The sequence below is a fragment of the Lipotes vexillifer genome, unplaced genomic scaffold, assembly GCF_000442215.2.
Source record: "Lipotes vexillifer unplaced genomic scaffold, Lipotes_vexillifer_v1.1 scaffold1129, whole genome shotgun sequence".
Taxonomy (NCBI): domain Eukaryota; kingdom Metazoa; phylum Chordata; class Mammalia; order Artiodactyla; family Lipotidae; genus Lipotes; species Lipotes vexillifer.
In genome coordinates, this window is record NW_006789022.1 from 4,618,615 (window position 1) to 4,633,199 (window position 14,585).

Consider the following 14,585-nt stretch of genomic DNA (forward strand, 5'->3'; position numbering starts at 1 on the left):
GGTGGGGGGGTGGGGGTGGGGACTGGAAGCACGCACCTGCCCAGCTGAGCTGAGCTTGCCAGAGAGTGGTCCCCAGGGCCTAGCTAGGTCGCGAAGGTGTCACTGGGGGACGAGGGGCTCCCTGGAGCCTTACCTGGGGGTAGGACCCGGGGGAGGGGGTGCCAGGTGGAGAGGCAGCAAGCACAGAAGCTTAATGACCAGAAGGAAAGTGATGTTTTATACAGTCTGGTGCACATGTGCACCTGGGGTGAATTTCTGACTCCTGCCTGGGCAGGAGCAAGGGAACTGTAGGTGGGGGAGGGTTTTTGTTTCTTTTGTTTTGCTTTTTAACTCAGACTTTCTCTCCATCACCTTGGGGCCTGGTAGGCTGCTCATTTAAGAGGTCTCATCCTAGGAGACGGCCCTTCAAGGGCAATTTTATTTTATTTTATTTATTTCAGGTGCTTAACATTTTTATTGGTGTATAGCTGATTTACAACGTTGTGTTAGTTTCAGGTGTACAGCAAAGTGATTCAGTTTTATATATATATATTTCAGATTATTTTCCATTATAGGTTATTATAAGATATTGAATATAGTTCCCTGTGCTATACAGTAGGTCCTTGTTGTTTAACTATTTTATATATAGTAGTGTGTACCTGTTAATCCCATACTCCTAATTTATCCCTCCTTCCCTTCCCCCCCTGGTAACCATAAATTTGTTTTCTACATCTGTGAGTCTGCTTCTGTTTTGTAAATAAGTTGATTTGTATCATTTTTTTTAGATTCCACGTATGAGTGATATCATATGGTATTTGGCTTTCTCTGTCTGACTTACTTCACTTAGTATGATAATCTCTAGGTCCATCCATGTTGCTGCAAATGGCATTATTTCATTCTTGTTTTTGACTGAGAAGTGTTCTATTGTATGTATATGTACCACATCTTCTTTATCCATTCATCTGTCGATGGACATTTAGGTTGTTTCCATGTCTTGGCTATTGTGAATAGTGCTGCTATGAACATAGGGGTGCATGTATCTTTTTGCATTATACTTTTGTTCAGCTAAGTTTGTTTTTGATGCTCTTGGGTGAGAGCTAGTGTGCTCACTTGAAGCCCACTTGCTACACAATACCAAAAGCTCTTTGCTAAGAAGAGGCCCATTTTAGGAGCGTTTGTGGGGTTGGGGGATGGTGCTTCTGGCAGGTGCATTATTGAGAGATTTGCTGCAGAGCAAACATGGAACCCAAGACATCCTAACATGTTTGAGGTTCAAGAAAAGACAGAGTAAAGGGCAGGACTCTGAGAGTCGTGTGTAGAAAAAGAGAACTAGATGACTGGGTGAAAGGCAGGTGCCTGCTGTACCTCTTCCAGTGATGCTGGCCTGGCTGAAGACAGAGCTGCATTCCTATGTGTGTACAGCCCAAAGTGAAGTTGGAAGTCACCTTCTAGTCACTGTGCAGATTAGGATATAGGTACCATTTAAGCCTATACTTGGGTATTTGAGGGCTTTCACTATATCTTTTGAGAGAGGAACAATATTCTTAGCTGTGCCATTTATTCTAAATTACACCAGACATTTCCTATTCTTGAAAAATCGGCTGCCACCTCAAGAAATCAGTGAATGCTGCAGCTGGAGGCATCCCAGGATTCATCTGACATCCCCCATATCCTCATCTTACAAAGGGGCAAGCTGAGGCCCTGATGGACATAGTGGATCAACCATAGATATGATTACTAGCCTGGAGGCTGACTCCCAGTCCAGCCCATTCATGGATATGTTAATTTCCTAGTGAAATACTGCAAACCACTTCAATATGCATCAGTAGGGGATTGGTTAAATAAATAATGGTACATCCTTATAGCCAGATGTATGGGTGGAAATATTTTAATGCAGACCATTAAAAAAGAATGAGGTAGATGGATTTTTATTGATGTGTAAGGATGTCTGTGGCATATTAATGAGTGAAAGCAGTTTGCAAGACAGCATTCTGTGTGTGTGTGTGTGTGTGTGTGTGTGTGTGTGTGTGTTATTGTACAACAAAATATAAGAGGTGATTATCTCCAGGTGGTAGGATCTTAGATTATTTTTATTTTCTTTTGTAAGTTTTGTGCATTTAGATTTTTCTTGCAATGAGTGTGACTTTGCTATAATAAGAAAAGATATGCTAATTTTGAAAACTGCTCCAATTGCTCATTTAAAATAGGTTTTAGGGAGTTCCCCGGTGGTCCAGTGGTTAGGACTTGGTGCTTTCACTGCCGTGGCCCAGGTTCAATCCGTGGTCGGGGAACTGAGATCCCTCAAGCTGCACGAGGCTGCCAAAAATAAAATAGGTTTTAAAAGTTATCAAAGAAATACATGCTCATAGTAGAAAACTTGGAAAACTATTTTTTAAAACTGGTTGGAAAAAAAGAAAATCCCATCCACTCCTACTGTCCAGAGTATCATGGGCAGTTGTTTACTTGCCGTGTATCTTGTGGGGATTTATAAAAAGAATCACTTCTGAAAACTGCATAAGATTCAATCTGATCTACATACCAGAATTTACTCACTGGTTTTCCCAGATGTTGGACATCTAGTTCTAGTTTTTCTTCATAACACATATGGTAAAGGACAACCCTGCGCATATATGCTCGTCCACACTGTATTCTTAGCAGTTCCTAAATGTGGGTCTTCTGATCAAAAAATTACAGGCATTGGTGCAGCCTCGGTACATATTTCCCAATTGCTTTTAAAAACAATTTATCCATTTACATTTCAATTCAAATATGGGAGAGTGCCTATTTGATCCCAATCTCATCTATGTGGCGACTGTCTTTTAAAAATATTTACTAAACTAATTAATCATCTTTGATCTATTAGAGGTCTGTCAGGCTAAATCAGGAGGCCGGTGCAAAGCTCTGGGATGCTGTGGGCATCATCTAAAATTGGCTTCACGACCTCTTGCATCCCTTCCTTTACAAAGGCATCCCAGTACTTCCGGATGTCTTTTCATCGCCGTGCAAAGGCATCCCAAAGTATTTGAGGGAAAGACCAAGTATTGTAACTTAGAGATTAAAGGCAATTCTCCCTAAACCCATATGGTATTGGTGTATGTGGTGAAAGGGAGGGTGGAATTAAGTAGTTTTAAAGTTCACCTAGGCTTCCCTGGTGGCACAGTTGTTGAGAGTCCGCCTGCTGATGCAGGGGACGTGGGTTCGTGCCCCGGTCCGGGAGGATCACACATGCCACGGAGTGGCTGGGCCCGTGAGCCATGGCCGCTGAGCCTGCGCGTCCGGAGCCTGTGCTCCACAACAGGAGAGGCCACAACAGTGAGAGGCCCACGTACCACAGAAAAAAAAAAAAAAATTAAAAATAAATAAATAAAGTTCACCTAAAGGATAAGCTGGTGAGAATTACCAAGAAATTTTTGAAAAATAAGAGCGGTGAAAGAAAGCTTGTCCTTCCAGATATTAAGCTCTCAGTGTTCCATAAAAATAGACCTAGAAGATAATATAGGCCAATGTTTATCTGATTTGAGGATGAAGGAAAGACTTACGAAACACAAAATAGTGAAGGGAAAAGCTACAAAAGGAAAGTGGAAGTAGATTTTAAAATTCTGTAAATCAAAAAGCATCATGAGCAAAAATTTAAGCTCTTTGATAACTAAGAGCACATATTGGCTACATATAGGAAAAAGGGTTAATATCCTTATTTATCCATTCATTTCACATTTATTGAGTGCTCACACTGGTTGGGGCACTGTTATAAATGCTGGGGATTCAGTAAAGTATTAAGTACTTTGATATTTCCATAAAAAAGGATAAGACCCTAGCAGAAAAACAAGCACATGTAAGCAACTTACAAAAGAAAAGATAGAAATAACCAATAAGCATATAAAAAACCCTACCTCCCTAATAGTCACGAGCAGGTAGATTAATTCAACAATGAGAAATAATTTTTCACTCTAAAATAACTTAAACATTTTAGAGCAGTTCAGCTGAATTTTGACCCATTGAAGGGTAAATTAACTGGTTAAAATATTTTGGAGATAATTTGATAGTAGTTTTTTATGATTAAAAAATGGTGTAAGGACTTCCCTGGTGGTGCAGTGGTTAAGAATCCGCCTGCCAATGCGGGGGACACTGGCTCGAGCCCTGGTCTGGGAAGATCCCACATGCTGTAGAGCAACTAAGCCCGTGTGCCACAACTACTGAGCCTATGCTCTAGAGCCCGCGAGCCACAACTACTGAAGCCTGCGTGCCTAGAGCCCGTGCTCCACAACAAGAGAAGCCACCGCAGTGAGAAGCCTGCGCACCGCAACGAAGAGTAGCCCCCGCTCGCCGCAACTAGAGAAAACCCTCGTGCAGCAATGAAGACTCAATACAGCCAAAAATAAATAAATAAATAAACTATAAAAAAAATTTTTAATGTAATTTGATCTAGAAATTCTAGGACTTTATCCTAAGCAATGAATCAGAGGTGCAGGCAAGGTTAAACTGACAAGGACGTTTATCACAGCTTCATCATCATCATCACACACACACACACACACACACACACACACACACACACACACATATACAAATAGACTCAAAATGTTCAATATTGGAGTAATATTTTAATAAATTAAGATGCATTTATACATGGAATATTACATAGACATCAGAAAACTTTGTTTTCTAAGAATAATGACATATTACTAGGTCTAAAAACTAGGTTGTAAAACCCTGTGAATATTTAAATTCTATGCGTTTAAAAGCCCACAATGTTCCTATATGTGTATATATTTAAAGGACTGAACAGATGTAAAAAAAGTTTGGAAAGATGCACAGCAGGTTGTTGACTTTGGGGAGGAGCCTCTTATTTCTGTTTTACAACCAGTACTTTATTTTGAAAATTTTGCTATGAGGAAGTAATGCTTTTGTAAACAGGAGCTATTTTAGGAAGATAACATAAGATAAAAAGTGCAATTAACAAAACACACAGGAAGGAACACTCACTAGCATTATGATGATTCAAATTTTGAACTGTACTTTTATTCTCGTCCATATTTTCTAAATTTTCTACAACAAATAACTGTAGCTTTTTTAGCCAGGAAGTAAACCACATCCATTACCATAAAATGCCTGAAATGTTTAGGTGCCCCTTCCAGTCATTTTTGCATTTCAGTGTCTCAAAACTCAGGAAACAGGAAATTTATTTTAAACCATTGTTAGTTTCATTTCCAATCTGTTCACTTCAACATCTAGGCACTTTTTCTCATGAAATACCTCTAAATTTGAAGCAATGGGTCCAATTGTTAATCTGAAAAAAGTGCAATAAATAATCACTATTTCATGCATGTTTCCAGACTTTCTGGACACTCTGTAATGTATTTGTTGCACTGGAGGATGAAGGAAAACATAGTGAACATAGTATTTGAAATTTTAGCATGTTTAAAAATAAGTTTAGACTTCCCTGGAGGTCCCGTGGTTGGGACTCCACACTTCCAATTCAGGGGGCGCGGGTTCGATCCCTGGTTGTGGAACTGGGATCCCACATGCCGCATGGCACGGCCAAAAAAAAAATAGTTTAACTGGTGGGGATATAAACACATTACAACCACACTGGAAAACTGTTTGACAATTTCTTACCATACAACATGAGAATTCCACTTCCAGGTATTTACCCAAGAGAAATGAAAGCATATGTCCACACAAGTCTTCACAGCAGCGCAGCTCAGAAAAGCCCCAAACTGTAAATGACCCAAATATTCATCAATAGGTAAAGAGACAAACTGGGATCTATCCATATTTCACAACAGTAAAAAAGAACAAACAGCCAATAGTACAGCAACACGATGAATCTCCCAATATGGCACTGAGGCGAGAGGGCAGAAACATAAACGTATGCTGTACAGTTTCATTTTTGTAGAATTCTGGAAGTGACAAAGTAAGGTGTTGCAACAGAGAGCCGATCAGAGGTTGCCTGGGGCTGGGGTTAGGGGTGTGACTGCATGGGACAGGGGGGAACTTTCTGGGATGGTGGAGATGTTCTGTATCTTTTTTTTTTTTTTTTTTTGAGACATTCTGTGTCATGATTGTGGTGCTGATTACATGGTTACATGACAAATGGTGGTTACACTTATCAAAACTCAATTGTCCACTTAAAATGGGTACATTTTATTGTATGTAAAAGTGAGTTTATTCTGTGCACAGGGCCCTTCTGCGTGTGCGGTCCTGCATGGGTCCCACACCCATGAAGCTGGTCCTGATTCTGCTTCCTGACTTTTCAGATACTTTCACATACTCTGTGTGTGTGTGTGTGTGTGCGTGTGTGTGTGTGTGTTATGCTACATAAATGGGATCTCCCTACAAACACTTTTTAAAATTCATTTTCTAACTCAATAATGTGCTGAGGTCACCTATCCCAGCCAATAAATCTAGCTGGATCTCGTTCTCCTGAGAGCACTGCCCTGTGGGGTGTCCCAGAAGGAGCCATCTCCTTTTCATAGCATTTTAGGACCTTTTCCACTTTTCAGAGTATCATCACCCAGCCACCACACAATACGGGCCTCTGTACACAGACATTTTTAGCCCTTTTCCCAGCAGCCCGGGCCCCTCCCCACATAGGACACCATCTCTGACGTGCCTAAAGATTGCCTTTTGCATTTCCCTTCCTGCTTTCTTTTTCTTGAACTTCAAATAGAGTGGGTAGGTCTCTCTAATCAGCGTTCTTCAGCTCAGAGACTTCTGCCACCCCTCCCCCTCCAGGGGCCCGTGGGACCTGATCCCTTGCATCCGAACTATGCCTTGTCACTCCGGGGACCTTGAAGGAAGTCCCCAGGCTAGGAATCAAGGCTTCCATGGGGTTCCGGGGGTCAAGCAGTCCATGCCTCTGCCCTGGTAGGATTGTCACTGAACATTCGCTGCATTTCCCGCAGCCCTGCCACACTTGAGAAGGGTCCCCAGCCTCAGGATTTCCAGAATCTACCACAAGACCGCCTTAGACCTTCACTGGGGAGGGATACGGCCACATAGGAAGTCTCAACCTATGTTTTTACCATACACAGCTTGATGCTGGTTCCCACACCTGCTGGCAACAGCCTCTCCAGCCTCCTGCCGCTGGCTTTGAGGGTCTGCCGATCCCTCAGGGTCAGAGGAACTGATGCGCGCAGGGAAATCGGCCAACGTTTGTTTACAACCATCAGGGCCATTTGAAATGGAGATGAGTGATGGCCTCTGATCAGCTTCATGGCCCCAGGAAAGTCACCTGATCCTTGGCGTCCACCCTTGTTGAACAATGACATCCCTACACTAGGTGATCTTTAAGGGTCCCTGAGGTTTGGTCCAGGTCCTAAAATGTCAGGGTCCTGGCTCTCCACATCCAGAGCGGGAGGCACTTTCCATAGCGTAGGACTTCAGTCTGTCCTGCTGGGAGGAGGAGGGTGCTCCGGTGGGCGGGGTAGGCTCTCATGGGAGCAGCTGACCAGTGAAACCCACTTTCTGATCTGGGCTGGATGGGTGGGTCAGTGTCTACCCGCCCAGAGCATTCCGGAGAAGGGATCTCAGGCCCCATCTGGACTCAGGTCCCTCAACACTGATCACTGGTCTCTTTGTATCTTTTGGGTCCAGAACTTGCCCCACAGTGGTGATCAGTGGTGATCACTGCAGTTGATCAGTGGTTCTTTGGGGGAAGGGACACGTACATTGTCAGCCATAAACAAAGCCGGACACTGATAGTGATAAAGATTTTATTTGGTGATAGCTCCTGCATTGGGGAGGGAGTCCAGTGTTGATTGGGTTCCACGTGGATTCGCACAGTGGTGACTGGGCGATTCAAAGGGAGAATGAGGTGGAGCTTGGGGGGACTCTGGGGGCTATAGCAGAGTCTGGGAAGTGAAAAGATGCCCGCGGCAGGTAAGAGGGTGGGTCAGCGTCTGCGTGATTAGGCCAGCTGTGTCTGCTAGCTGGCAGTTATGGAGTTAGGTTTCTGCCCCCCCAGAGACAGGGAGACAGAGGCCCCATCCTTCCTGATGATAACATTTGAAGGAATGGCTCTTGGTCCTTGAGAGAGACACTGTAAGGTGGCGGGAGATACGTGCACATCTCAAAGGGACAGAGAAAGGATTTACAATTGTAGGTTTTTAAAATAAATGGTCTATGGAAAGGGAGGTTGGGGGTCCATCCTCAGGTGTTGGCTGGAACTGAGGCAGGCTGGGACCTGGGACCCTTTGCTGCAGGGCTGCAACGCTTGCACCTGGATACACCTCTCCTCGGGCAACAAAATACAAAGAAACTGTATGAGACTAAAAATAACTGCATGCATGCTCAGTTATTTGTGGCAAATTCTGGACCCCAAAGATACAAAGAGACCAAAAAACCCAACTGTCACTTTTTGAAGAGCCTGGAGAAAAAACAGGGTGTCGGGAGCAAAAGCTGGGTACTGCCCATGCCCCTTGCAAACAATACCACCAGAGGGGTGGGCAAAACACCTAAGCCACCCCTCCGGCCCGACCCCTGGACACACCCTTACCCTCACCCCATATGAAAAGCAAGCTTGCCCCCCTTGAGGAGCAGGCAAGCAAGGGAACCTGTGGTTTGTTCTCTCTCCCCGCTGCTGCAGCAGGGGCCCCAATAAAGCCTTGCCTCAATTTCTTGTCTGGCCTCTAGTCAATTTCTATTCATTGGGGAAGGCGAAGAACCCTGGTCGGTAACAACCAACAGTAAATTCTTTTGGCACCTTGAGCTTTCCCAGACAGGAACTCAGAGTGGGGCTGGGTCATCCCAGGGATGTGGCGCTAGGCTTCTAGAAGCCATGCTAGAGTCTGGTCTAGTCTCCTAGGGCAGGGCTTTGGACCGAGTAGTTCATGCCGTGAGTTTTTGAAGTTCTCAACACAGAGGATTTTCCTTCCTTCACCTTTGTGCTAGGCTGGTGGCCTTTAGATGGGAAGGGGCCCAGGTGGTTGTAGGAGAATTGATTTCCGGGTCCCTGATGTCCTGTACCCCTCCCAGGCCGAGTCCTTCCCATCCCCTTGCATAACTGTTTTTCTTCCACTTTACTAAAACCATGCAGACCCCACCTTTCCAGATCCTCCGGTGGGGAAAAACCACTGGGGCACTGACAAAGGGACAATTTGAAACATCGGTGCTGGTGACAAGGAAGTAAATGACTCTAAGACAGATAACACATCATCTTACAAGTTGCATGGTTTCTAGCTTTTATTTTCAACAGCATCTTAACAATTAAGAAGTAATTTGATGCTAGATTGCTTTGCGATGTTTGGCATCTAACTTGGACACAGTTGAAAAAATTGAGTGGCATCACTAAAAAATTTCCTTTTAGTTCCATCCAGTCAGCACTCACATCTATAAAAATGAAAAACAGCATGCTGATGTCTGTCTTGTTTGAGCAATAAATAATATCCATCCATGGATACTCTAGCTCAACGAGAGGGAAAAAATTTACACACCTCACTAAGAAAGAGATACATTTATTTATTTATTTATGGCTGTTTTGGGTCTTTGGTGCTATGCACGGGGTTTCTCTACTTGTGGCGAGCAGGGGCTACACTTTGTTGTGGTGCATGGGCTTCTCATTGCTGTGGCTTCTCTTGTTGCGGAGCACGGGCTCTAGGCACTCAGGCTTCAGTAGTTGTGGCACACAGGCTCAGTAGTGGTGGTTCGTGGGCTCTAGAGCACAGGCTCAGTAGTTGTGGCGCACAGGCTTAGTTGCTCTGCGGCATGTGGGATCTTCCCGGATCAGGGCTTGAACCCGTGTCCCCTGCACTGGCAGGTGGATCCTTAACCACTGTGCTACCAGGGAAGCCCCTACCTACATGATTTTATAGTAGCTTGAACAAAGGGAGGTAATTGTGGAAAACTATATGGGAGAGGGAGGAAGGTAAGAATTACAGTACTTTAACAAGATCTGTTTGTATAGAATTCTCTCGGTCTCATCTTCTTGTCCTTGACGTGATAAGAACGTTACTTTCCTTCTGGAGTAGGAGGACATCTTTCATATGGGAGTTTCATCTTCTGATTTTATGAAAAAGAAGGAAGGTCAGAGTGTTTTTCTTGTATTTGTTGTTTTTCAAGTGCCTTTAACTCAAAATAATACTTACGCCAAAGTGGCATATTTGGGGGTGGCATATTCTGCCACCCTTCAACCCCCATGTTCACAGCAATATTATCACAATACCTAAAATGGAGAAGCAATCCATTGATGGGTGTGAACTGATAAGCAAAGTATGGTCCATCCATGTGATGGAATACTATCCAGCCTTAAAAACGAAGGTGATTCTGTCTCATGCTACAACACAGATGAACCTTGAGGCATTATGCTGAGTGAAAACAGCCAGTCACAAAAAGATGAATATGCTGTATGATGCTCTTTATATGAGATACTTAGAGTAGTTAAAATCATAGAGACAGAAAGTAGAATGGTGGTTTCCAGGGGCTGGAGGGAGAGGGGATGGAGAGTTACCGTTTAATGGGTTTAGAGTTTCAATTTTACAAGATGAAAAGAACTATGGAGATGGATGGTGGTGATGGCTGCACAACGTTATGAATGTGTTTAATACTACTGAACTGTACACTTAAAAATGGTTAAGATGGTAAATTTTGTGTTGAGTCTCCTTTACCACAATTAAAAATTTGAAAAAAAAAAAAAGAAAAGATGATGGCTGGTATCAACACTAGGTTCATTTAAAAGGACGATGTAACAGTTTTCTTTTAAAATGTCAGTATTTAAAATGTGACATTGAATATGAAATGTGAGTCACATCCTGCTTCATCAGACTTTGGGTGAAACATTTTAGAAAATGACTTAAAAATGTGTGCGGGCCTGTGATGCAGCTTTCTTAAAAGCATTTCACAGTGAGCAAACTCCCACCCTTAGGCTAAATCTGACCCGGTGCTTGTTTCTGTATGGCCTGAATGGTCAGAATGGTTTTTACATTTTTAAGTGGGTGAACAAAATTAAAAAGAAGAATATTTTGTGATACATAAAAATGATATGAAATTCACATTTTAGCTCATTCATGCTAATTCATGCTCATTCATCTATGTCTTGTCTGTGGCTGCTTTCCCATTCCTCGGCGGAGTGGAGCAGTTGCGACAGAGACCATGTGGCCAGCGAATCCTCAAATATTTACTATCTGACCATTTACAGGAAAAGTTTGCCAACTGCTGCCCTAGACCATGGATCCAGGAAAGCCTCATTGTAACTCCAGCTCTGCTCCTAACCATGGATAAATCATTTCACCCCTTCGAGCCTCAGGCTTCTCATCTGAAAAAATAATGTGCTGCTTGGACTATGGTCTCTGAGTTCTCTTCCAGCTCTAAAAATTCAAGAGAGTCTGGGAGAGCAATTCATACTCAAGTGTTAATGGCTGATACTTCCCAGGAGGACTTGCCTTTACACGACACCTGAAGAGACCTTAACCCAAAGGGATAAAGCATTAATGTCAGGATTTCAGGCATCATGGGTTGGTGGTGGTGATGTTGGTAAAGGGGCTCCTTTCAGCATCACTGGATTTCAGTGCTTGCTGTGAACAAAACAAATCAATCTGCCCAGTTACAAACACTCACCACCTTCCCCAGAGACCAATCCTGGTCCAGTATGTAAATTTCCCGGGCCCTGTAGATGCCTCAGGGAAGGCCAGGCATAGAATAGACCAGAAACAGCGCTGAGCTCTAGCTGGCCCCTGCTCTGGTGCCAGGCTAGGCGGCAGGATGGGTTCTGTCTCTGTTTATGGGAAGCTCCCCTCTTGAGCAGGCTTGCAAGGAGCAGTGGGAGGTGCCTCGTGAGTTACAGGCAGACCAGGGACGGACCACACCTGGCAGGGGAGCTGCTCCAGGTCCCCAGGAAGCATACTGTGCAACACCCCACCCACTCCAGTGAGCTGTGCACTGGGGTCTTGGCCAGAGGGAGGTGCAATAAACAGAAAGGGGCGATGGCTGGTGTTCAGGGTCTCCCTCTGCCTCCCCCCGACTTCCTCTGGCCAGGGCACCAGCCATGCTCTGCTTGCCCATGTATCAAATGTGGCCACGCCGGCTTTTGTGGAGGGAGAAGCCCTGAGGAATGGGGGGGGGGGGGGGGGGGGGCGATGAAAGAAGACAAGTCAGGCTATGGGATTCAGGTAGGTGAGAAGTGACAGTGGCCTGGCCTAAGGGCCAGTGTTGTAAGAATAAAAGAGGGCAATGCAGAGGGCACATTTACGAGGAAGAAAGGGGTGCACCTAGTGCCAAGAGGGTGACAAGTGGCCCTACCCCATCACAGAGGGCCACGTCTCCTTGCTGCAGCCCCAGCCGATTGTACCTGGCTGTTGAGGTTCCAGGCCTGGCATGGCAAAAGTTTCTGATTTTTCAAAAGAAATCAGAAATCTAGACTCCTATGTGAAATCTCCTGATTTTCAAATGTTGGCAGTTCATTTCCAAAAAATTAAAAACACCAAGCTGGCCTCAAAAAGCACATCTGTATGTCGAATTTGGGTTCCAGGCTTCTGGTTTGAGAATTTAAGAAGGAAAATCTGAAGTTTTGGACTCAGGAGCTGGGACTCCTGTCTCAGCCTGGCACTGACAGTGCAGCCCATGGGCCTGTCACCAAAGCACCTTCTTTCTCATCTCTAAAGTGGGATCATGGTCCCGGACTTTGCAGGCATTTCCTGAGGCGGCACCACCTCCGGTGGGGTCACATGCGTGTGTGGAATGCCTCATGACTGCTCTTCCTCTCCTGAGTGGGAAACTTGCCTGTGTTTTCTGATGACAAGAGAAGTGAAGCTGGGGCCAGTGATCTGGTGGGTTTGAGGCTCTGCCCACCGCTCTGTTACTCGTGGCTTCTGGAAGGAAGGGCTAGACTTACCAGGGCAAGGTGCCAGCTGGCCATCTCATTTTGCCCTTGCAGGTGCTGCAAAGGCCTGTCTGGCAGCGCTCCCCCAACCCAAGGAAGCCTCTCAGATCAGAGATGATCTAAATCTCCCTGATCGAGACCCTGGGGAGGGGTTGGCTGCTGAGATAACACTGATAACCTCGTGGCTCGGCACACAGACTGCTTTCCGGTTTCCATGTGGGCGTTTTCCCCTTAGAGGAAAATTCAGTGTCCTTGAGTCGTCTCTTCCCTGCTGAGGGTGCCCTAACCAGTGTGAGGCCGTCTGGAGGAAAGGCCTGCAGCCCCTGGCTCGGAGCCCGATCACGAGAACCTAGCGGGTGTGGGTGTAGAGCAAGGCCTTGGACCCCACGATTGGATTTTTGGATTCATTCTGCTAGTCATCGGTTGTTCCCCAAGCTTCTAAATATTTTCCATCCGTAGAAACGAGATCATAACAGTAGCTGTCACGTGGGGCTGTTAGGATTAAATGCCATCATGTAGGTAAAGTGCTTGTATGGAGCGGGCACGTGGAAGGACAGCCTTTGGAACAGGAGCAGGATAAAGATTTGCCAATAGAATGAAAGCAAAAACAAATGAATGAGGAGGAACATTTGTTCTAAACCATGGGTTGTACAAGAATGATTTATCTCTGCTCTCAGAATATGTTGAGTCCCAATGCCATGCCCCACGGACTTGCTTTCTAATTGTGTTTCATCTTCTCATCTTGCTTCATTAAGAAGTAATATACTGAGGGATTTGGCATTCAGGAGTGTCACACACATCCCACCCAGGGCTCTGTGCCGGAGTGGGTGGTCTCCTCGCCCCATGGGCAGGGCCTGGGCTCACCGACAAGCCAAAACAATCCGGGGCTGGGCTGGGATCCTCAGGAGCCCTAGCAGGTCTGATGGGGGTGTGATGGGGTGTGCTGGAGTGGGTGGGGCAGGAGTCTTCTCATTGCTTTAAATTGGGGCAGAAAGGAAGGATGATGGTGACAACTTTTTACAACTTAATACAAAACCTGTTTGGGACACAGATGTTCGGCTTGCTGCATAAGCTATTTATAGAAACGCACGTCAAAGGAATGAGCACGACATCTTCTCAAACAGGTGATGAACCAAAGACCTTCTGATGCCATGTAAAGGCTGCCAATTCAATTTCTCCAAGGGCCAAAAGCTGGGCAGGGCCTCTTCATTCCATCCCCTCCCCAGGACAGGGAGAAACCACGCCATGGGAACAGGGGGGCTCAGGACCCATTTCAAGGATCTTCCCAGAGCAAGGGGCCCAGAGGGTTTCCACTTTGCCTCAAACGTATTAGTGAGACCTACTCTTTTCGCTACAGCTGGCCCTTTTGTGTTTCCATTTTCCATTCATCTTGACAGAGTAATGCTTTATAAAGTATCAAAGAAAGGCACAAGCCCACCATGCTAGGAAGGTGGGTGGCAGGCAGTGGTAGCTCCAATGCTTATTCATCCACTGATGTGGGTGATTCAGATTCAGCACCAGAGGGGATGTTTAGAGGTGTCTGTGGACAAGGAATGCAAGTGCAGAGGGCCTGAAAGGCACTTGGACAAAAGTTGAAGTGATCCCTCCGTCCCTCCCTCCGTCCGTCCCTCCCTCCTTCCCTCCCTCCCTCCCTTCCTCAAACATTTATTGAGCAGCTACTACCAGCCAGACTCTGTTCTGGGTACTAAGGATACAACAGTGAACAAAGTAGGCAAAAAAATCCCTGCCCTCGTGGGGCTGCCATTCCAGCCTGCCTCTCCTCTCTATATGG

At 45.3% G+C, this 14,585-nt stretch overlaps 1 non-coding gene across 1 annotated transcript; it reads left to right on the forward strand.

The window, feature by feature from the left end:
• The first annotated feature begins 2,198 nt into the window (after positions 1-2,198).
• TRNAE-UUC (transfer RNA glutamic acid (anticodon UUC)) lies at positions 2,199-2,270 on the forward strand. The gene has a single exon. It is a non-coding gene; the product is annotated as a tRNA-Glu (tRNA).
• The last annotated feature ends 12,315 nt before the right edge of the window (positions 2,271-14,585 follow it).